The sequence below is a fragment of the Sminthopsis crassicaudata genome, chromosome 1 (genome assembly GCF_048593235.1).
Source record: "Sminthopsis crassicaudata isolate SCR6 chromosome 1, ASM4859323v1, whole genome shotgun sequence".
In the NCBI taxonomy this organism is placed as follows: domain Eukaryota; kingdom Metazoa; phylum Chordata; class Mammalia; order Dasyuromorphia; family Dasyuridae; genus Sminthopsis; species Sminthopsis crassicaudata.
In genome coordinates, this window is record NC_133617.1 from 581,813,146 (window position 1) to 581,838,053 (window position 24,908).

The 24,908-nt window shown below is 34.2% G+C and overlaps 1 pseudogene; it reads right to left on the minus strand.

Annotated features, from left to right (window-relative positions):
• Positions 1 to 2,232: 2,232 nt before the first annotated feature.
• Positions 2,233 to 2,576, minus strand: LOC141555383 (small ribosomal subunit protein eS26 pseudogene; annotated as a pseudogene).
• Positions 2,577 to 24,908: the final 22,332 nt, after the last annotated feature.

The window sequence follows — 24,908 nt, forward strand, 5'->3', positions numbered from 1 at the left end:
GGAACCTGGAGAAAATTTATTATGGCTTTCGGAATTTCATGAATTATGTAAAATTCAAGTCAGATGCAATTTGGAAATAGGAGTTAACACACAATTCACTTTTGAGCACTTGGCTGGTGAAGGTCGGTATGGAGAGAATTCGGAACAGATTAATTATACCATGACAATATATGAGCAAATTGCTAAGGCTGCAATAAAAGCTTGGGGTGTCCTTCCTGGACAGAAAGATCGTGGAGAGGCTTTCACTAAAATACAGCAAGGTCCCAATGAACCTTTTGCAGATTTTGTGGGACGTTTGCAAACTGCTGTCAAAAGAACTATTGGAGAAAATTCAGCTACAGAAATAATGACCAGACATCTGGCTAAGGAAAATGCCAATGAGATTTGCAAAAGAATTATATGGGGATTAGACAAAGATGCTCCTTTAGAGGAGATCATAAGACGCTGTGCTACAGTGGGATCAAATGCTTTTTACACCCGGACAATGATGAATGTGGAAAGACAGGGTCCCTCCTGGCAAGGGTCTTCTAGAGAAACTCGGCGATGTTTTCAATGTGGAAAAATTGGGCATCTAAGAGCTCAGTGTAGGTATGGAGATACAGTGAGAAGACAGGGTGAAAGAAGACCTAAAACCCCATGTCCAAAATGCAACAGAGGACTCCATTGGGCATCAGAGTGTAGAATAATTCAGGGAAATAGGATGAGGGGCCCAGGTCCAGGGCCCCAGGCAAAAAAGACTTGGGGCATGATGGCAGCTGATGTTACACCCAAAGAGCCTTTAGAAGGCCAGGACTCTGATTTAATCAACCAGCAGAAAAGCAATCACATGGCAGAAAGGGATTACCTGATAAGTGAGTCAAAAGGCAATCAGATTGCAAAAATGGATTACACTTGGGGAGAATACAGGCCTTTTAAACCAACAGGGCTGTGTCCAGTGCAAACAATTCCAATGTAATTGCCAGATGATGAGAAGAGATTTAGAAAGTGGTAAATAGAAGGTAATTAGATAGGTTAAATGCCTGGGAGAGAGGGTTTGCTTGTATTTCTTCAGCAGGAGAAGGAATCAGATGGGTGCCAACAAGTCATATTCGCCTTGTCCATCAGAGAGAGACAGAAAAAGAGAAAGACCTCAAAATAAAGGAAAAGATCTAAGAAACATCTGACACTGAAAGAGCATGGATAATAAGAAGACTGTTAAAGAACTTTAAAATCAGCAGGAATCATTGGACTTCCTCACACAAGATGAGACTAATGGACAATGGACTTATGGACATTTATAAATTTTCAATTTATGATTATGTTATATACTTCTAGCATGTGTTACGTTACTATGTTACTATGTGCTTATGTAATTTATGTAATTATCTGTAATACTTCCCATATTGATGGATTTATGTTTCAAGGTCATGACTGTCCTATGTTCTAAATCAAAAGAAAGGGGGAGATGTTAGGATTACTAAGTGAGAACTGAGGTTTTCTGGACAATTACAAGGTGAGAACTCAGGTTGACTTGATAGAGGGGGAAAGCTCATTGGCTGGGGTGGTTCTTCCCAGAAGCCCTTGCATTATCCCACGCCCATTCTCTGGGAGAATAAAAGAGAGGACTCTCAGAGAAAGAGGAGGACTCTCTGCATTACATCAGGCCTGACGGGGCTCTCTGCAGGAAGGGAAGTCACTTCTAAGGACAAGAGTTAACAGCAACTGCCTGGAGACAACGGTTCGTTACAGGAAGAAGAATAAGTCGGAGAGATTTGAGTAGACACAGCAGATCTCTTCCCAGAGAGCGATCCAGCAGCTTCTAGAGACTACAGCTCGCTACAATGTACAATCATTTTCAATATATTTTCAAATTAGTCATGTTGGGAAAAGAACATCAGAACAAAAAGGAAAAACCATGAGAAAAAAAGAAATAAAACAAAACAAAAGGTAAAATAGTATGCTTGTGATAAATGTGGAAATACATTTAGAAGAATTGCACATGTTTAATTTATATTGTATTATTACCTGTCTAGGGGAGTGAGAAAAATGTGGAACACAAAAAATGAACACATTTGGAGATGAGTGTTGAAAAATATATTTTTGTTTTTTAAAATAAAAAGCTATTGTTATTTTTTAAAGAAAGAAAGTAGTATCCCTTTAATCCACATTCAACCTCTATACTTCTTTCTCTGGATGTACATGGCATTTTCCATCCAGAGTTTATTGAAATTGTCTTGATGGACAAGTAGCTCTTTACATAGGCTTTGGAGGTAGTCTGGGGGCAGCACCAGCAAGTCTGAAGTGGGACAGAGATATCTGATCCTTTCATGCTTCAGGGAACTGATTGCTCACTACCTTGCTATGGATCAAGCAACTCACACAGTAATGTAGTTTTACATACACTTTGGGCAGTACATAAGAATAAAAAACATTGGCCTCAGAGATGTGCCTGATAGCCACCTAGCTTCCCCAGCATTGTGGATTATAAACTTCTTGATGGCCTTGTCCTTGGGCACAACCAGCACAGTTGGTGCAGTAAGTGGGCTGCAGTGGTGGCCCTTTCTGGCATTCCCATTATTCTTCCTCTTCTTAGTCATCTTGTAAGCCAAGAAACAGAAAAAAGCCTGTTCATCATTTCTTAAAGAGTAATAGTATTACATTATATTTATATAACTTATTCAGCCATTCTCTAATTGCTGGCTTCCACTCAATTTTCAGTTCTTTGCCATGATAAAAACAGCTGCTACAAATATTTTTGCACATATGAGTCCTTTCCCCTCTTTTATGATCTTTTTGGGTTACGGACCCACTAGTGGCACTGTTGGATCAAACCACATGCATAATTTTATTGCCCTTTGGGCATAATTCCAGATTGTTCTCCAGATCAGTTTACAACTCCACCAATGATCCCATTTTTCCCACATCCCCTCCAACATTTATCATTACCTTTTCCTGTTGCCTTAACCAACCTGATCAATGTGAGGTGGTACCTCAGAATTATTTTCATTCTGCTGATCGTACCTCAGAATTATTTTCATTCTGCTGATCGTACCTCAGAATTATTTTCATTCTGCTGATCGTACCTCAGAATTATTTTCATTCTGCTGATCTTTTCTTATACAACGATAGTATTCCATAACATTCATACACCAAAACTTATTCAGCCATTCTCCAGCTGATGGGCATCCACTCATTTTCCAGTTTCTTGACTACAAAAAGGACTGCCACAAACTGCACATGTGGGTCTCTTTTCCTCTTTTAAGATCTCTTTGGGATATAAGTCCAGTAGAAACACTCTTGGATCAAAGGATATGCACAGTTTGATAGCCCTTGGGCATAGTTCCAAAGTGCTTTCCAGAATGGTTGGATCATCTCACAACTCCACCAACAATGTATTAATGTGACTTTATTCTTATAAATTTGACACAGTTCTCTACATATTTTAGAGATGAGGCCTTTATCAGAAACACTGATTATAAAATTTCCCCTCCTCCTCTAATTTTCTGCTTCCCTTCTAATCATGGCTGCATTGGTTTTACTTATGCAAAATTTTTAAAATTTATTGTCATCAAAATTATCCATTTTGCATTTTATAATGTTTATTTCTTATTTGGTCATAAAATCTTCTTTTCTCCAAAACTCAGACAGGCAAACTATTCCTTACTCTCCTAATTTGCTTATAGTATCAACCTTTATATTTAAATCATGTACCCATTTCAAATTTATCTTGGTATAGGATGTAAGATATTGCCTATTTCTGCCATACAATTTCCCAGTTTTCTCAGCAATTTTTGTCAAATAATGAATTCTTATCCCAGAAGCTGGAGTTTTTGGATTTGTCAAACAACAGATTAATCACTGACAGTTGTGTCTTGTGTACTTCACCTATTCCACTGATCCACTACTCTTTTTCTTAGCCAGTACTAAATGATTTTTATGACTGCCTCTTTATAATACAGTTTTAGATCTGATAGGGTTAGGTTACCTTAATTTTTATTCCCCATCCTTCCCATTAATTTCCTTTATGTTTTTGACTTTTTGTTTTTCAGATGAATTCTATTATCATTTTTTCTAATTCTATAAAATAAATTTTGGCAGTTTGATTGACAAGTCACTGAATAAATAAATTTAAGTAGAATTGTCATTTTAATTTTATTAACAGCCTACCCAAGAGCAATTGATATTATACCAGTTGTTTAGATCACCACAGAATTATCTTTATTACATTATAGAAACCTCTTCACCTTGGAAACTCACCTTTCCTTTGGACTACTCACATTGGAAGTACTTTTAGCCCCTAAGTCCTCATCTTCTGATTGGCTGATTTCTCCTAAGTACCTCCAATTTAAAGCAAAAATGTCTTTATCCTCTCTAGGCTGCATTGCTTCCTCCTCTCAAAAGGATTTGTCAATCACTATCTTACATCCCCACCTAACTCAAGCACCTTTGCAATTTGCTTTTATGCCTGATCTTCCCCAATTAGATTGTAATCTCCTTGAGGATCTTATGCCTCTTTTTGTATTTTGGGAGCTTTGCATAGTGCCTGGTACATTGTAAGTGCTTAATAAATATTTGTTGATTGACTGTGGAAAAGAATGGTCAACAGTGTCAAATGTCATAAAGAACTCAAGAAGAATAAGGATTGAAAAAGTCACTTGATTTGATCTCAGTTTGTCATCTCTAAGCTCCCCTCCAATTCTGAATCCTTTATGTGTATGCAGGGGTGGAAGGCAATGTGAACAAGGCTGTATTCCTGATGAATAGTGAGTGATTAGCATAGTTTGTACTTGTAACTATTTTAGTGGCTTCAACAAAGCTTTGTAGTACCCTTATCAAGCATCCAACTAATGGAAAGGGGAAAAAACTTCATGAAAACCTGACAAGAAAGGAGAAGCAATTTCATAGGAAAGTGTGTCATGTATGGGATGTGTCTGACCCTTTTTGAAGAGAGTTCAATACATAAAGCACTCTAGCATGCTTGACCTGACCACAGCTCTTACATAGCCATTTATTAACCACCTGCTATGTATAAGACATGGTGCTCTGATGCAGCCTTAAACCTAAACCAATATAGACAACAATGAACAACTTAATCATCATAATAGTGATCCAAGGGGAGAAAGACCTAGGGGAAGACATGATAAAATACAGTGAAATAATGTCTGAAGAGCAATGTATTGTGACAGATGTATTATGGTGATATATATATATATATACATATATATATATATATATATATATATATTTTTTTTTTTTTTCCCCTAAGCTGACTTTTGGTCAGAAAATAAAAGAATTGCTGAGTATATGTTAAAATAATACTATTATTGGATAAAAAAATCATGAATTAGAATCTATTTTAGAAAAAGCCTTCCAAAATAAGATAAGTGAAAAGTCTGCTTCATAGAATAATTTTTAATATCATGCAGGTTTACTACTTTCAGATAGATAGTAACAAAGATAGTTACAAACAACAATGTTGGTATCAATCCTATTTTAAGGAAATAAGATGACTATAAGGACATATGAAGAAGGATCCTATCTGTATGTAGAGAAATAGCTGATGAATAGAAATTTTTATAGAAATTAAAAAGCCTACTTGTTTTGTAATCAGAGGACCAATATTCAAATACCAACTTTGTCACTTTATTACTTGTGTAGCTTTCAGTAAGTCATTTCTCATTTACTCATTTCAGTTGTATCCGACTCTTCTTCACCCCATTTGAGGTACATTTTTGACAAAGATATTGGAGTGGTTTGTCATTTCTTCTCTGGTTCATTTCATATATGGGAAAACTGAATCAACTAGGACCAAGTGATTTGCCCAGTGTCACACTGCTTGTGACTCTAAATCTGGCACTCTATCCACTGAATCTCCTAGCTACTCTTAGCAAATCATTAAATCACTCTAAGTCTCAATTTCTTCCAGCTCTAAATCGTTGGCCCATTTTTTTCTATGTCCCCCCCCCTCCCCTGAGGCTGGGGTTAAGTGACTTGCCCAGGGTCACACGGCTAGGAAGTGTTAAGTGTCTGAGACCAAATTTGAACTCGGGTCCTCCTGAATTCAAGGCTGGTGCTCTATCCACTGCGCCACCTAGCTGCCCCCCTTTCTATGTTTTTAACATGCAAAGAAACTTTGTTAGTGATTTTTATATTCTTGCTTAGAAGAACTCATTTTTTGTTACATTTTAAAATTCAACAAATACTTATTTAGCACCTACTCTATGCAGAATACTATGACTTACACTAGGAGAGACAGAAAACTTAAGTAAAATAAAGTCCTTGTGTGCATGAAATATTCTATAATTTGGAATTCTATATATTGGAATATATTGAGACTTTGTTTCAAATCCTAGATTACCAAATTATCACCTCTATGACTGGATAAATCATTTAATCTCTCTAGATTTTAGGGATTTTTTTATCTGTAAAATGAGAGATATGGATTAAATGATATCTAAGTTTCCTTCTAGCTCAGAATATATGATCTCATCATCTTGAAGCTCTTAAACTTAAATGGGAGAGGGAGTGAGATGTAAATGAGGTCATGATAGTATACATCATTACAATCTAAATATGTGATACATTATAATTAACAAAAACAATAGTGCTGTGTGAAGACTAAGGAACTTTTTAGACATTTTTAGATTGATTATCCTTTATACTAAGGGATTCATTCAAGGATAAGCTTGATCAAATGATTTGATTTTTCCAAATGAGAAAAGGGTCAGGAAGTTTTCTTTACCTCAGTAAAAAGAAGAAAGGTCATTAAAAAAAGTCAATGTAAAACCTCTGATGGAGACCGCTTTTAATTTTAAGTGAAATTTGCTCTTTCTTAAGAAGTTGTATAAAGGTGGAGTGAAGTTAAGTATTTTATGGGAGACTTTTGGCCTCAGTACCAAGCCCTACCTAAGCTTTAATTTCTAGCTTATGGCATATTCAGATGAGACTGTAAAGTATGACTTACAGATTCATATCTGAAGTATAGTTGTAACATATTTATATTAGACTGGATTCTTTGATGCAGCAAGCTGTAGTTTTGTTGCTACGGATACAAGGAAGAAAAAACACAGTAGTCACTCCAGTACCAGAAGATTACCTTGGAGATTGCAAAGAAAAAACATGAAAACTCAATTATAGAGCTCCCATAGATTCAATTGACAGAAACCACTCACATTCAGAGTGGGAAAAGATTAACATTTCTACATTAAATCTTTTCCAGATCATAAGCTTTCAGAGACCCGGCAAGGAATGATTCAAATTGTTTCCATGCAAGTGTCTCGACTGGGCTGCAAGCAACTATGACAATAGTAGTTGTGGAACTGTGTGATCCTTGTGGATTTGTATCTTCAACATAATATGTTGATCATATATGTGACAGTTATATAGAACATGTGTTTCATAATTATAATTATCAATTCAGGATTATAAATGACCAAACCAAAATTCCTTCTATAGGATAGTAATGACACCTAATCTTTGCCTATAAGTTTTCCTCATGCTTATCTTATTAATTCTGATACATTATAGTTTTATATTTGAAAAAATTGAGGCTTAAGAAACTCATGGTACAAAGTGGCTCATGTGTAGCATACCTTTAAGGGAGGCAATAGGCTCTGAAGGTATTTAGCAGATAGCAATTGAACTGAGCCTGAAAGCATGGTATTATCACAGACCAATTATTTAATGATGCTAATTGTTATAATTGAATTATATTAGTAGTATTAGTACAAATGTAGAAGATACCTATGTGGAAAAGATACACAAGGGATATTTTTCAGGATTACCCCCTCATCCTCAGATCTAGCAATACATCAATGGGATACACAGGAAGGAAAACATCTGGGTACCCTAAAATACAACAGCCACATTGTCTTGCTGCAATAAAATGCTGACTCATTTCTGCTTCTTTGCATTTAATAACTCCATGTCTGAAGACATAGAAGGAATTAGTCTGCTCACATCAAGAATGATAATTATTTTAATTGTATTTTTTCAATTACATATTAAAACAATTTTTAACATTCATTTTTACAAGATTTTGAGTTCAAAATTTTTTCCATTCCTCCCTTCCTACTTCCTCTCCCCTTTCCATAAAATTGTAGGCTGTTTGATATAGATTATACATGTTCTATTATGTAAAACATATGTCCATATTAGTCACAATTGTGAAAGAAGAAATAGATCAAAAAGAAAAAGACACAAAAGAGAATAAAGTAAGTGAAAAAATGTTTCAATCTGCATTCAGAGTTCATCAGTTCTTTATCTTAAATGTGGATAGCATTTTCCTTTGAACTTGTCTTGCATCATTATGTTGTGGAGAAGAGCTGAGTCATTCAAAGTTTGGTCATCACATAATATTGCTGATACTGTGTATGATATTTTTCTGATTCTGTTCATTTCACTTTGTATCACTTTATACAAGTCTTACAGGTTTTTCTGAGGCTTGCCTGTTTATTGTTTCTTATTACACAATAGTATTCCATTACAAGCACATGCCCGCAGCTTATTCAGCCATTTCCCAATTGATGGGCATCAATATTTTTCAATATTTTGCTACCATGAAAAGTGTTGCTGTAAGTATTTTTGCACATGTAGGCCCTTTCCCCACTAATTAAAAAAATTCCCCCCTTTCCCTCTGTCTCTTTGGGATACAAACTTAGTAGTGATATTGCTGGATATGATTTGCTCTTTCCTTGTTCTTTGGGCATAGTCTGGTTGCTTTTTGGGCATAATTCCAAATTGCTGTCCAGAATCACTGGATCAGTTCACAATTTTATCAATAGCACATTAGTATCCTAATTCTTTCACTTCTTCTCCAAAATTTACCATTTTCCTTTTTTGACATATTAGCCAAAATTTTTTTTGGAGGGTAAGGTAATTAGATTAAGTGATTTATTTGCCCAGGGTCATACAACTATTAAGTGTCATATGTGTGAGGTCAGATTCAAACTCAGGTCCTTCTGACTCCAAGGTCGATGCTCAATTCACTTCATAAACTAGTTGCCCATGTCATATTTGCTAATCTCATAAGTATAAGGTAATAATTGAGAATTGTTTTCATTTATATTTCTCTAATCAAAAGTTCTTTAGAGCACTTTTTTATATACCTATAGACAGCTTTGATATTCATCTAAAAACAGTCTGTTCATATCCTTTGATCATTTATCAATTGGGGAATACTTGTATTTTTATAAATTTGACTCAATTCTTTATACTTTTAAAAAATGAGATCTTTATCAGAAATACTTGCTATAAAGATTGTTTCCCAGCTTTCTGCTTTCCTTTTAATCTTGGTGACATTGGTTTTGTCTTTCTAAAGCCTTTTAATTATCTAATCAAAATTATCTATTATACATTTTGTAATGCCTTTTTCTTTTGTTTTATTATGAATTCTTCCCTCTTCATAGATCTGACAGGTGGACTATTTTAGTATTGATATTACTTCATTGTTTAAGATACTTTTTAGCAAGGTATAGTTTCCTTCCTTATGTCTTTTAATTAGATTTATTTTTGCTTTTGCTTTGTCTGAGATAAGTATTGCTATCTTTGCTTTTTTTTTTTTTAACTTCAGCTGAAGAATAATGGATTCATCTTTATTCCTTTACCTTTATATTGTGTGTCTCCATACTTCAAGTGTGTTTCAAGTGTGTAAATAATATATTATAGCAGAATTTTGTTTTTTGATCCACTCTGCTATCCACTTTTGTTTTATTCAGTGTGGATTTCTATTCATTCACATTCACAATTATGAGTATTTACCATGTATTTCCCTCCATCCTCTTTTTTCCCCTCCTGTCTTCTTTTCCCTTTCCCTTCTTAACAGTGTTTTGCTTTTGTCTACCACTCACTCCTGTGCACCCATTCTTCTGTTGTCCCCCTACTCTATCTTTGTTTATTTTCTTCTCTTCTGGCCTTCCTGTTAGGAACTGATTGTCCATATAATTCCTAATTATCTGATTGTCTGTATAATTTCTTCTTTAAGCCAATTCAGTTGACAGTAAGATTCAAATGATTGTCATCATTCACTCTCTTTCCTTTCCCTCCAGTGTAATAGATTTTTCACAACTCTTCATGTGAAATAATTTACTCCATTCTTCCTCTCCCTTACTTCTTCATCCAGTGTATTCCTTTCTAATCCCTTTATTGTTTTTTATTCTATTTCTCAAAATTCACCTCATAACTGTACCTTCTGACCATATATGTTTCTTTTATATGTACTATTAGCTGTATAATTTTTAAGAACTATAAATAATATTTTCCCATGTAGGGATGTAAACAGTTCAGCTCCATTGAACCCCTATTCTTTTCTTTTCCCTTTTTAGGTTTTTCTTGGGTCTTTTAAAAAAGAACAGTGTAACTTATTTTTTAATTTCATTTTCCCCACTTACTAGTATTTTATTTTTCCCAAATATATGGAGAAATAATTTTCAGTATTTACTTTTATGATTTTTTTCTATTCCCCCATGTATAAATTATACATGTATAATCATATTAAACAGATTTCCACATTAGTCATGTTGAGAAAGAAGAATCAAAACAAAAGGGGAAAACAATAAGAAAGAAAAGAACAAGAAAAAGTTGATAGATAATATGCTTTGATTTGCATCAGATTCCACATTTTTTGCATGTGGATAGCATTTTCCAGCATGAGTCTTTTGGAATTGTATTAGATTGTTGTATTATTGAGGAGAATCAAGTCTATCAAATTTGATCATCACACAGTTTTGCTTTTACTATGTACATTGTTCTCCTCGTTCTACTGACTTCAATCAGCATCAGTTGATACAAGTTTTTTTTTTCTTTTTTCTTTTCTTTCTTTCTTTTTTTTTTTTTTTTGCTGGTTCTGCTCTTCTAAGATTTGTTTTGGAACATAATTTTATGATTGTTTAGAGATGAATATTATTCTGTCATCTTGTATCCAAGAAGTATCCAGTTTAAGAATAATAATTATGGTGACTTGAATTTAAATAACATTGTAATGATTACAAAACACTTCCAATACAACATTTCTAGGAGATAAGTATTGTTATTTCCATTTTTGTTCATTTATTATTTCAATTTTATAGATCTAGAGGTTCAGAGAAAGACTATTTGCCCAAATTCTGATTCCAAGGTCAGATGACAAGATAATTTTGCCTCTCTTAGTACTTCATAATGGTAGAAAGACTAGTAAGGGAAGGGAAAGATTATAGGTATTGCTTTTTATCTGTTTGCTAATAACTGAATCAATATTGGAAAGTTATTGGATGGAAATCCAGTGATCCCCTATCTTTTGTGGAAGCTTTGGATTTTCTTCTTTGGGGTAAGCAAAGCTCTTAACATGCTTCATTTTCCTGGAAGGAGAATGGTGGGAGAATGGTGCTATAATATCCCTGGCATTCTAGCAGAGGTCCTTTTATTATTCATTAGAAAGGATCCTGAAACAGTTTAAAAAAAAGAAATAGGTTAGGAGACAAAGGTTCAACTGATTTTTCCCATTTGCCACCTGAATTTGGCAAATTCACTTTATACTTCCGAATCTCAGTTTTCTCATCTCATCAAAATGGGAAAGGTAATACTCTTACATATCTTACCAGATTGTAATAAAGGAAGCATTTTATAAGCCCTTGCAACATTGTAGAAATGTAATTTCAGTATTCCATTTCTCCTCCCTAGCCTGCCCTAATATGTACATCTCGATATTATAGATCTGGAGTTAATACAGAATGAATATGAATGATGAGGGAGTTCTCTCAACTGAAGCATACTGACCTGGAAAACAGAGAGAAGCTAATGGCAATACTTTTTTTTTATTATTTCTGATAAATATGTCTAAAATAAGAATAAGGAAAAGGGTCCCGGCTTCAAGCTCTATTTAGTGCTGCTTCTGGAAGTCTTTAGCAAATGATTCTGCAGCCTCCTTTTAAAAACATCTTAGAGCTTTCACATCTCATTATCATCCAGGAAACCTGCCAGGTCTTAAGGTTATAGCTTCTTTTACTTGCTTAAAAAGGTAGTTAAGACAAGGTTTGCATCCTGTGGCTGATAATATTGAATCAGCCCATCATAAAATAGGGATAAAGATTTCAATAAGCAGAGAAAGCTCTAGTGGTTTAAACAATGTTCTTGGGTCAGCCTCTGTACAAGCTTTTATTGAGTGCATGCATAGTGTATATCAATATGTAAGGCACATTGTATTCATTTAAATATAATAGATTTAATCATTATCTCCAGGGGGTAAAGTATGGCTGTAGTATGTAAAAGTATGGGTTGTGATAGTACACATTTATGATCTAGTTAAAGTTTACCAAACATTTTCCTCACAACAAAACAACAAAGTTGATCATAAAAATTTTCTTGTCCCTATTTTCCATGTGAGGAAATATCAATTTGTAAAGTATGACAAAGTCTCAACTGAATATATACAAACAGATAAAGTAATTTCAAAATCATGGGCTTATAGGTTGGAGATTATAAGGTTCTAATTTGAAAAAGTCCCTCTTGATTTAAAAGGAAAGTAAGATTGTGTTTGAAAGACATTGGAAGTTGCCCTGTGCATAACATTTTGAATATGTAGGATAAAAGAAAATTCATAAAAATAATTTACTGGATAAATTATAGAAATAGGAAGAAACTTATCTTGCCTTGATCCTTTTTAAAAAAATACAGAACCTTATACCCTGAGTATATGGATATTTTCTGGGATTTCCCTATGACCTTATCTGCCGAAACCATTTTGATTAATATTGCTTCACATTTATATCTTGAATGAAGTTCTCCATAGCTGTGGGGAAAGACTTCCTAAATCATATACAAGCATTTAAGGTAATAAGGTGTATATTTGGTATAGTATATAGCCTTTAGTTCATCCACAGAAAAAGTAGGAAACTCATTTAGGAATCATGAAACTCATAGATAATCAGCTGAGGAGCTAGGTCACAAGAGTGGATAGTGGATTGCATTTAGAGTCAGGAGGATATAAATTCAACTCTTGCTTCAAGAAGTTATTAGCTCTGTGATCCTGGCTAAATCATACCCTCTCAGCTCATGAGCATAACCCTTATGTTATGGCTCAAACATCCTTGGTTCTCATCCAACTCTAGAGACCACAGTCGAAACTTTCTTCTGTCTGCAAGGTTTTCATATTGTACAAAAAATCCCTTTCAACTTTCAGAAAGTTGGATTTCTGAAGTCTTGAACCTGGTGTCATAGAAAGGTATATTCAAGGCTGGTTTTTGAAGAAGACTAGTGTTTCAAATTTTATGTGCTGAAGGAAAAACTTAAGAAATGGACAGCATGAATCAAATTCTAATGTGCCCGAGGAATCCCTGAATAGGAACAAAAACCAGAAATTTTTTTAAAGAGAAGCCTCCCAAGTTGAACTCAGATTAATATAAGTCCACAACCATTCTAGGAAATGGATTATTTCTATATATCTATATATCACCTATATCTATATGTATATATATATATATATATATATATATATATATATATATATATATATAAAATATGTGTATGTGTGTGTGTGTATGTGTGTAATGGAAAACCAGACTAGTTAACACTGCAAAATTGTATTCAAGCCCAAGGTTTTAGATTTCCTAGTTGTGCGCTAAATTGCTATTTCCTTATTGGGAAAATAGGAACAAGAAAATTTGTATTATCAGCTTTGTAGTTTTGTGGTGAGAAGAATGGTAAACTTTAAGAAGATCATAAATGTGAATTATTACAATCCATTCAATGGGGTTTGCCATAAATGAACTCATTCCATGTGACCCAATTCTTGTTGCCCTTATTCAGACATATTTCACTTTCTGTTCCTTCAGAAAGTGGCTCTAAGATTTGGTAGGTATACAAGTACCATTTTCTGGTTCCCCTGACTCAAGTTGAAAATGATGATATTGGTTCTGCATGTGCAGTAGAAATAAAGCTTTTAAACATTCCCAAGATCTATTTTACTAGTAAAGAGTTTTATTTATAGAGATGTGAATTGAGTGCCCTCTCTATCTAGTTCTGGAGATTGGCAATAAAAGGACATTTGTTTTCCAAGAACTTATTGGGAGTAATGCCTGTTTTAATTATATTTTATGTGCAGTGTCTTGGGATGCATACATTAAAGGGTCTCTATAAAATGGAGATTGGATTGGTTTGGCGAGGCACAAGAGAAGTCCCATATCACAGCTGTTTTGAGACAAAGCAACACAATAAACCTAGAAGCCCACAATAAACTGTGGGCTGCAGCAATATCATTCTCTATCTTTGGCAGCACTGCTTTCAATTGCTCAATATGTTAGATGTACAGAAAAAATTCTTAGGTTGAAAATGCCTCCTTGTTTTAAATCAAAGCTTGATGAAGTTAGATAATTTCAAGTCATTTATTTATTCTAAAACAATTTAATACATTTTGTCTTTATGTTGCTTTCATTTCTGAATGCGTTTCTTTCCCATCTCCTATTAGTAATAATCCTTCCCTTGTAATAAAGAATAAGAAAAGAAATGGGGGAGAGGAATTCATCAAAACTAAGCATTCTATCAATCAAGTCTAACTGTATGTGCAATGTCCCTCATCCATAGCCCTCTACTTCTGGAAAGAAAGGAAGAAGAGACATCTTTTCATTTCTTTTTCAGGGACAAATTTGTTCACGTTAATTATGGAATGTTCAGGGGTATTTTGGTGGAGAAGGGGGAGGCAGCAAAGCATGGTGGGGTTCTTTCTATTTATGTTGTTATAATTCTTGTGTACACTAGTTTTCTACTTCTATTTGCTTTACTCTTCATCAGTTCATGCTGTCTTGACCCATTATAAACCACTTACTTTATTTTTTAAAATAGTTTTTATTTACCAGATATATGCATGGATAATTTTACAGCATTGACAATTGCCAAACCTTTTGTTCTAATTTTTCCTCTCCTTCCCTCCAGCCAGATGGCAGGTTGACCAGTACATGTTAAATATGTTAAAGTATAAATTAAATACAATATATGTATACATGTCCAAACAGTTGTTTTGCTGTACAGAAAGAATAGGACTTTGAAATAGTGTACAATTAGCCTGTGAAGGAAATCCAAAATGCAGGCGGGCAAAATTAGAGGAATTGGGAATTCTATGTAGTGGTTCATAGTCATCTCCCAGAGTTCTTTTGCTGGGTGTAGCTGGTTCAGTTCATTAGTGCTCTATTGGAATTGATTTGGTTCATCTCATTGTTGAAGATGGCCACATCCATCAGAATTGATCATCATATAGTATTGTTATTGAAGTATATAATGATCTCTTGGTCCTGCTCATTTCACTCAGCATCAGTTCATGTAAGTCTCTCCAGGCCTTTCTGACATCATCCTGCTGGTCATTTCGTACAGAACAATAATATTCCATAACATTCATATACTACAATTTATTCAGCTGTTCTCCAATTGATGGGCATCCACTTAGTTTCTAGTTTTTGGCCACTACAAAGAGGGCTGCCACAAACATTCTTGCACATGTATGTCCCTTTCCCTTCTTTAAGATCTCTTTGGGATATAAGCCCAGTAGTAACTCTGCTGGATCAAAGGGTATGCACAATTTGATAATTTTTTGAGCATAGTTCCAAATTGCTTTCCAGAATGGCTGGATGTATTCACAATTCCACCAACAATGTATCAATGTCCCTGTTTTCCCACATCCTCTCCAACATTGCGCATTATGTTTCCCTGTCATTCTAGCCAATCTGACAGGTGTGTAGTGGTATCTCAGAGTTGTCTTAATTTGCATTTCTCTGATTAATAAAGACTTGGAGCATCTGTTCATATGGCTAGAAATAGTTTCAGTTTCTTCATCTGAAAATTGTCTGTTCATATCCTTTGACCATTTGTCAATTGGAGAATGGCTTGATTTCTTATAAATTAGAGTCATTTCTTTATATATTTTGGAAATGAGGCCTTTATTGGAACCTTTGACTGTAAAATGTTTTCCCAGTTTATTGTTTCCCTTCTAATCTTATCTGTATTAGTTTTGTTTGTACAAAACCTTTTCAATTTGATATAATCAAAGTTTTCTATTTTGTGATCAATACTGATCTCTAGTTCTTTGAACATAAATTCATTCCTCTTCCACAAGTCTGAGAAGTAAACTATCCTATGTTCCTCTAATTTATTTATAATCCATTCTTTATGCCTAGATCATAAACCCATTTTGACCTGATTTTGGATACACCACTTACTTTAAACAAATATCACAAAAAGACCTATGATGCTAAAGTACTTAATAATTCAGGATAGATCATTATAGAAAGGCTCATTTGAGTAGTACCTTTTAACCATAGGTACAGGGTAAATGAGAATTGAATGGCAAAGGGAAAAACACAACAGGGATTTTGTTGAAGCACCTCTTGAGAATCCATGAATCAATGCAGAGTTGTTCTTTTTCTAATCTTTTCCTCCTTTAAAGAGATGGCTTAATACTTTTTCTTTAAAAAAATTGCTAACAAAATAAGAGTCTGTGGCTGCCTCATTTATATGGAGAGTGTTGAATGTTAGAGAGCCTTCATCATTATGCACACACCTAGACAGCCTAGATATTGTGTGTTTTGTAAGTAAATAATGTCTCTACATTAAATGGTAATAATTCCTAATTTTCATTTGAAATGAGGCTGGAATGTTACATTTGTGTAGCAGTGGTTGGAGTAAAGTACACAGAGAACTGGATGGGCATAGGGCCTGGCAGAGGTTATGCCCCATACATGTACAGTATCCCTATGTATGTACTGAATTTCTTCCCCTGGCAATTTCTAGGCACATACATAGCTTATCACAGAAGGATTTAGGTTTTGAGATAAAAGTGCCAAATTTCCTCATTGTCACTGAGTTTAAAGAGCTGTTGACTCAGTGGACCACATAGTAGCTAGAGTAGGTTCAATTAGGCCATTAGTTGCTCCTTGTTTCATGCTCTTTTTCTGAGAAGAGATAACTGAATGGTGATCTTAAAATTATTATTTCCTATTTTGGAAGAAATATTGTGAGTTTGAGAGATTGGGAACTACTAAATTCTCTCGGTGCTGATTGCATTTTGGGAAAAGCCCATAAGAACTCCTAAAGTAATTTTTGAAGAAGACCATTGACAAAAGATATGGCTCACCTCTGAGCAGCTTTGACAGAGTACATGGATGTGTAGGGAATTGGTTCACCAAAACAGTCATGGTAAAAGTTTGACAGTTCTACAAACTACTTTATATTTTGAAAGGATAATAATAGTTATATATTATTACAGCTGCTGAATTGTCTTGGTTAATGTATATTTGTGTGACTCATGCTAAAATTTTTTAGAGTGTGTTTGTGGAGGAAATTATTAATTATGCCTGATTTATTTAAAACACTTTTCTATTTTACTCCTCTTTTTGATATCTGATACCATTCAAATCTAAGCAAATTTCCCCTGGAGCTCTATGATATAGATGTATAGACTCCTGGAGTTAAAAAAGTCCCTAACCATTAGAAGGCAGATGCCCAAAGGATTGAACCCTGTCCATGCATGCATGGAATCCAAAGCTGAGAGGGATGCCTTAGTGAGATGATAAATCCATGAGACAAAGTTTCTGAATGATTAATAGTCAATCTACTAATTAGGCTAGCTGATAATCAATAAATTGATGGTCATTGGTTTCTCTTTATAACCAATGACAAAACTATGACTCCCTGAATCCAGATCTCTGAATGCTTAAATACATTTGAAAAGGGAATGCTCATCTGGAATTATGCCCCAAAAGTTATCAAACTGTGCATACCCTTTTGATCCAGCAGTGCAACTATTGGGCTTATATCCCAATGAAATACTAAAGAAGGGAAAGGGACCTGTATGTGCCAAAATGTTTGTGGCAGCCCTTTTTGTAGTGGCTAGAAACTGGAAAATGGATGGATGCCCATCAATTGGAGAATGGTTAGGTAAATTGTGATATATGAATGTTATGGAATATTATTGTTATGTAAGAAATAACCGGAAGGATGAATATAGAGAGGCTTGGAGAGACTTACATCCACTGATGCTGAGTGAAATGAGCATAACCAGGAGATCATTATACACGGTAACGACAATACTGTATGAGGATGTATTCTGATGGAAGGGGATATCTTCAACAAAGAGAAGATCTAATTCAGTTCCAATTGATCAATGATTGACAGAATCAGCTATACCCAGAGAAGGAACACTGGGAAATGAGTGTAAACTGTTTGCATTTTTGTTTCTCTTTCCAGGTTATTTTTACCTTCTTAATCCAATTCTTCCTTTGCAACAACAACAAAAATCCGGTTCTGCACACATATATTGTATCTAGGATATACTATAACATATTTAACATGTATGGGACTGCCTGCCATCTAGGGGAGGGGATGGAAGGAAGGAGGGGGAAAATTCGGAACAGAAGTGAGTGCAAGGGATAATGTAAAAAATTATCCATGCATATGTACTGTCAAAAAAAGTTATAATTATAAAATTAATAAAAAAAAAAGAAAAAAAAAAAAAGAAAAGGGGATGCTCCTGATCAGTGAAGAATTAATGAGATGGACTTCCAAATGAGAAGGTGGATTAAAAGTCTTTAGCTCCTCCTACTGAGAACATGGCTTGATCATGAGACGCAGCTACTTTGTTCTCTGCATAAGGAGAACACTCCTTGTTGTTTTCTCTCTTTCATGAGCTGGGTCCCCAAAACTCCAATGGAGGGCTGCAAGAATGTGAGCTTAATGCTTTGGGATTAGAATTCATCTAGATTAAATTCTATTTATACTCTAAACCCTAATTGTGTGAGATTCTGCCCAAAATCTAGGAGCATTTTCCCTGAGGATTTTAGGGGTATCTCATCTATTAGCAATGTCCTTCAGAGACTTACAAGAATTGGTCCCTGAATGAAGAAATAAAAAAGTCTTATTCTTAATTTAATTATTTGTTGTTAACATAATAGAAAATAATAACAACTTCTCTTATTAGTATACAGGGAGGCCATCAGTACCCTCAGGCTCAACAGCAGTTGATATTGTACACAAATCCTCCTTAATCTGTGCCCCTCATCCCACCTCGTCTTGGGGCTTGGTTAGGTATAGGTTTATGGCAAAATATTTAAGAAGAAGATGATAGGAGAATGGGGACTGAATGAGCCTAAAATGGGGAAAGTGATGTAGGTTTAGGAAGAATTAATACAGAAGGATATGTTGGGCCTGGCATTAGGTGTTCATAAGCATTTCTCCTTGACCATTGGATAGGACTGACAGATTTGAGTAAATCATTCCTGTGAAGATCCAGTTTTCCTACTTCCATTAATAGAAAGGAGAGGAATGAATTGAAGCGTCAGCATTGGGAGTTTCAAAATGATAAGTAATGATTGAAGATTATTTGCCAATGTTGTTTCAGGGTTTGAATCCAAGTGCCCCAAATGGGTTTCTTTATACTATTTGATTTTCTTTGGATGTTGGCCATGAACTTTCAGAAGATTAACTCTAAGCTTTCAATTGATGTTCCTAAATTCTTTGGTTGGTTTATCTGTAAAGCAGATAGATAGTCTAAGGTCCAAGGGGGGAACCAAAGATACCTAATCTACATGGTGATTGTTTTCAACATATTTGCTTTTTATTTCTTTGACTTCTAGGCTTATGGGTAAGAAAATGTACACAATTAAGTTATGTTTGTGTGATTTTAATTGAATTCCATCAAAACCCAGCAATGAAGGGAAGAAGATGGGGTTTCCTAGTATCTGAAGACACTGTGAGCCATTTTGATAAATCAATTCATATCCTGTTATAAAACTTACAAAACAAATACTATAATCCACAAAAAAAGGCTAGGATAGAAGTTGTTTACTCTTAAAAAATTATAGAAAGCTTGGGAATTCTTGATTGGTGTCCCCTCTTGTTGGGTGGAGCATAAAACCTGCCTGGCTGAAGACGGAACTGTTAGCCATTCTACAATGAATAAAGCCAGTTATTTGTCCAGAGGTACCTCCTGGTGGTGAAACATGAAAGTGGAATCCAATCTACATGGTAATCAGTTTTTCACAGAATAAAATTAAAATGGTAATTTCTCCACAGTTGCCTTACAAAGTTTTCTTAATTACCATTACTACCAAGTAAAAGGCTCAAAGTATATTTTTGTACTTGAAGTTATTGCTTTAAGCAGATTGTAAGGCAGGAAATAACCAGGATATTTCTTCATATCTGAACCAAAATCTGATAAACAAGTTATCTGAATCAGAAAGCAAACACAGTGGTCACTACCTTCCCCAACACCGATTTCCTTTTCATCATTATTAGTAAATGTTTTTAAAGCAACAGTTGTCTACAAAATGTGTAAGACATAACAGTTTCATAATAACTTTTTCTATCAGAACAAACCTCAGCTTTCTCTTACCTTTTTTTTTTCACCTGGAGAGAAATAGACAGTATATTTTATCCTATTTTGCTAGGTAGACTGAACTGGACTAGAGATTATCACATAAAATTCTCTTTGTTGATCCTTTCAATTCCCAGTGATGGTCTGCCATGTAAATAATCTTGAAAGTTTGATTAGCCTCAAGGATGTGACAAAAACCAAGGACTATTTTTGGTTGTTTTAATAAAAAGAAAGAAGAAGAAATTATCAAACTGGATGACAACTACCTACTTCTGCTAAGTTACATGAGCACAAATAATACTACCAGAGGAGACCTAGAAAGCATTGTCAAAGATTGCCAAGTTTTGTACAACAAGATAAACATCATAGAGAAAGTATTTTCATTATTGCTCTCCTTTGAAGACAAAGAATGTTGAAGAAACAGGCTGAAGTGAAATAAATAGATTATTAAGAATATAGTCCCTGGTGAATATGGAAATATGTTTAGAAGAATTACACATATTTAACCTATATCAGATTGCTTGCTGTCTTAGGGAGGGGTGAAGGGGATAAAGAGGGAGAAAAATCTGGAACACAAGCTTTTGCAAAGATGAATGTTGAAAAATATCTTTGCATGTATTTGGAAAAATAAAATACTATTAAATATGGTTGTTGAAAATAAGTTTTGAATTTCTGGACTGTAGCTTAAAATAAAGAAATGAGAAGTTCTCTTATAGGAATGAAACATACTTAAAAAGGGCTAATAAAATATGTGTCTAAAGTCATGTAAATCTAATCAAAAGATTCCCTCTTTATTCCCTTCAAATATACTTGTCTCCCTTCATTTAAAAACAAAGGAAACCCTTTTACCAGATTGTACCATGACCCAAAATATTGTCTTATATCTCTCTTCTCTTTATAAAACTCCCTAAGAAAATTTTCTATACTCTCCATTTCCAGTTTCTCTTCTCCCACTCCCACAATCCTTTCCAATCTGCTTTTCAACTTCATCACTCAACTATCATCTCCTAAATTATCAGTGATCTCTTAATTGCCAGATTATTTTTTCTCAGTCCTAATCCTTTTCAACATATCTGCTGCATTTGACACTGTTGAACATCTTGTCCCACTAAACATTTTTTTCCTTTATGGGTTTTCATGATAATACTTTTTCTTGGTTTTCCTCTACCTTTCTGACGACTTTCTCAGCCTCTTGTGTTGTCCATCATCCACATCAGACAGGAGAAAGATGTAGATATTATGTACCTGGATCTTAGAAAAACATTCAATAAAGTACCTCATACAAATTGTCATTAAAATATAGAGATGTAGGTTACATAATTATCCAGTTAGATGAATTCAGAACTATCTGAATGGCTAAAGAGTAGTTGACATTAATGTAGTTCATGTGAATGATGTGATGAATATAAGAGAGCCACACAGGATCTGAGTTTGACTCAGTACTGTTTCATATTTTTATCAGTGATTTGGCCAAAGTCATAGATGTCAAGCTTGTCATATTTGCAGATGATATAAATCTGGAGGAGATAATTAACACAAGAAATGATAATCAGGATACAAAAGATCTTGCTAGTTTGGCTAAGAAGATGAAACATATTAGGAATAAATGTAAAGGCCCTCTGGGAGGCAATGGGGTATAGTGGATAGAGTGCTAGCTTCAGAGTTAGGAAGGTTTGTGTTCAACGAAAGGACTGGAATTCATAGGAAACAGATTTTTGATCATATCTGAAGTTATTCCCAGCAATTGTTACTCAGCCATAGAATACATAGCACATTGGAACAATTATTATTTGTATTCTCAGGTTAGATAATCAGCTTCTAATGTTATTAAAATATTATGAGACTGTCTCTATCCCAAAAAGATTAAAAATAAAAGGGAAAAGGATAAATTTGTACAAAATTATTGTACAAATATACAAAAATATTCATGGCAGTTCTTTTTGTGGTTGCAAAGAATTGGGAATCAAGGGGACAGCAATAAGTTGGAGAATAGAAGAACAAGTGATACATGATTATATTGACATACTACTGTGGTATAAAAAATAAGGAGCAGGATAATTTAAAATAAACCTAGAAAGACTTACATGAACTGGTTCAAAGTGAAGTAAGCACAAGTAGAAGAACATTAATAGCAATACTGTACAATGATCGGCTGTGAATGACTTAGCTATTTTTAAGCAATACAAGTGATCCAAGATAATTCCAAAGGTCTCATGATGAAAAATACTGTCCATCTCCAGAGAAAGAACTAATGAAGTCTGAATATAGATCAAACATACTTCTCATTTTCCTTATTTTCTCATTTTATTTTCTTTTTTTTTGTTCTGTTTTCTTTGACAACATAATTAATATGAAATACTTTTCCTCCTTTTAATATTCACCTGTCTATCTGAATAGTTGGCCAGAATTTACTACATCAGTGAAATAAAAGATCTGGACAAAATGAGTTTGCTCAGCAAAGAAAAATTCTACCCACAGTATCTAAATTATTATGTTTTTCATAATTGCAACTATCTCACCGACATCAAATTGCCTATTGTCTCAGGGTGGGTAAAAGGGAGAGAATTTGGAACTCAAAAATTTTTTTAAAATATATCTTAAAATTTGTCTTTACATGTAATTGGTTAAATTTATTTTAAAAAATAATGCTGACACTGAAAGATGACTACAGACCAATAACCTCTAAGATCCTTTTCAATTTTTGTTCTACATTCTGATTTTAAGTACTATCTACTAAAGTGCTTAAATTGATTTAAATTTAAATTGATTGAAGCTTGCTTAAATAGATAACTATTATCTAATAGATATAGCTGTTATCTATTTTTAAAAATAGATGATGAGTGGGAAATGATAAAAAGAAAGGGTTTCAGTACAATTAAGTGAATATCTAGAATAAAACAAAAAGAAATTTGGAAGGGGGACAAAACCAAGACAATTTTGTTAACATTGTATTAAGTTTAATATATACTAAAAAACCTATGTAACAGAAGTTCATTGCTTAATAGACAATCCTCTTTGCATGTTGGAATTTTATACTTATTAATGATAGAATGAATGAAAAAGAGAGAGAATAGATTGAACTTAATATATACAAAGTACTGTACTAAGCACTAAAAAAAAAAAAAAGAAAGAAAGAAAGAAAAAGAAAAAATAAAAGATCATCCCTTCCTGAAGTTCATATTCTAATCGAGGGAGGCAATATTTAAAGGAAGTTTCAGTTGGGATCTTTAGGATTTAGTCAAATAACAAATGATAATGCTTCTTCCTTAGTTTCATTTTCATTGATTAAACTACATCCATTGAATGATTTGATGTTTCCAAGCACTTTGGTGATGAAAAGTACATTTTTTCATTTTTCAGTAGCTGTGGCTGCTGACAATACAGGGACTGCAGAACCTGCAAAGGAATTTGCCAGACTACATCTGGGAGCAGGCAGATTGCAGAGTAGATGATTGTCTGCCAGGCACTATTTTTTCCCAGGGTCCTTGTGTTTACCTGCATTTAAGTGATGGCTGACATTTGGTAGATAATTGGCAAGGGTGCTTTTTTCAGTTATGGCTATAGGGATTGTGTTGTAATCAGCTGATGGTATAATTAAATTATAAAAATAAAACATATAGTTTTTATATATTCAGGTAAGTTTCAGGAGGAATTTGTTCTCTAATATTTTAAACCTTTTCATCTCTGAAATACTCTTCCTCCTTTTAGCATTCATCTGTCTATCTGAATAGTTGGTCAGAATTTACTACATCGGTGAAATAAAAGATCTGGACAAAATGAGTTTGCTCAGCAAAGGAAAATTCTACCCAAAGTATCTAAAGTTATTACAAATTTGAAAATAGCACATACCAAATTAATGAATTTGCACTTCATATGGCTTATAGGGGAGTGACAATATCACTTGTCTATCCTTGATGATAGCTTAGGAATAATTCTGTAAAAGCATAAGGATGGCTCAAATTTAAGAAAAATGATGGGTCTAGCTTTTTGTGAATGGTAAGTAGTGGGTGTGTGCAATGAGAGAGAAACAGACATATCACAAGTTAGGGAGATGGGGTTAAGAACTGAGTAGAAGTGTGATATTCACTCAAATGTCAAGACTTCAAATGCAATTGAAATATTGGTGTATATTTAATAAGGAAAATAGGAAAGCAAAGATCACTCTGGGATGACAGGCTGAGTAAAGCCTTCTGGCTGAGAATAGACAGCAAGAGAGGGAAACAGGTCATTGTGTTTATCCTTTTAAGCAAAATCAGCCATGTGTGAGAATGCAGCATGCCTGAGGAATGACCAAACTATTAGCAGGTTAAGTCAGGCACTGGAAATTTGAGAACACCCTTTTCTCTAATTTCCTTCTTGAAAAATATTCCTCTGATGCTTTTGCTCATAAGTACAAACTGATTTTTAGTCATGGATACATAACCATATGTCTATTGGGTTGCCTTTCTGTCCAAAGAAGATTTCTCTGATGGTGAAAGTCCATACTCTCTTGCCTCTTCTCAGTGGTTCATGTCAACAAATAGAATGATTCTAATTTAGGTTTTTTTTTTTTTTTGTCCAGTGCAACTATACAATGGAATCTTTTGCTTAATGGATGCAA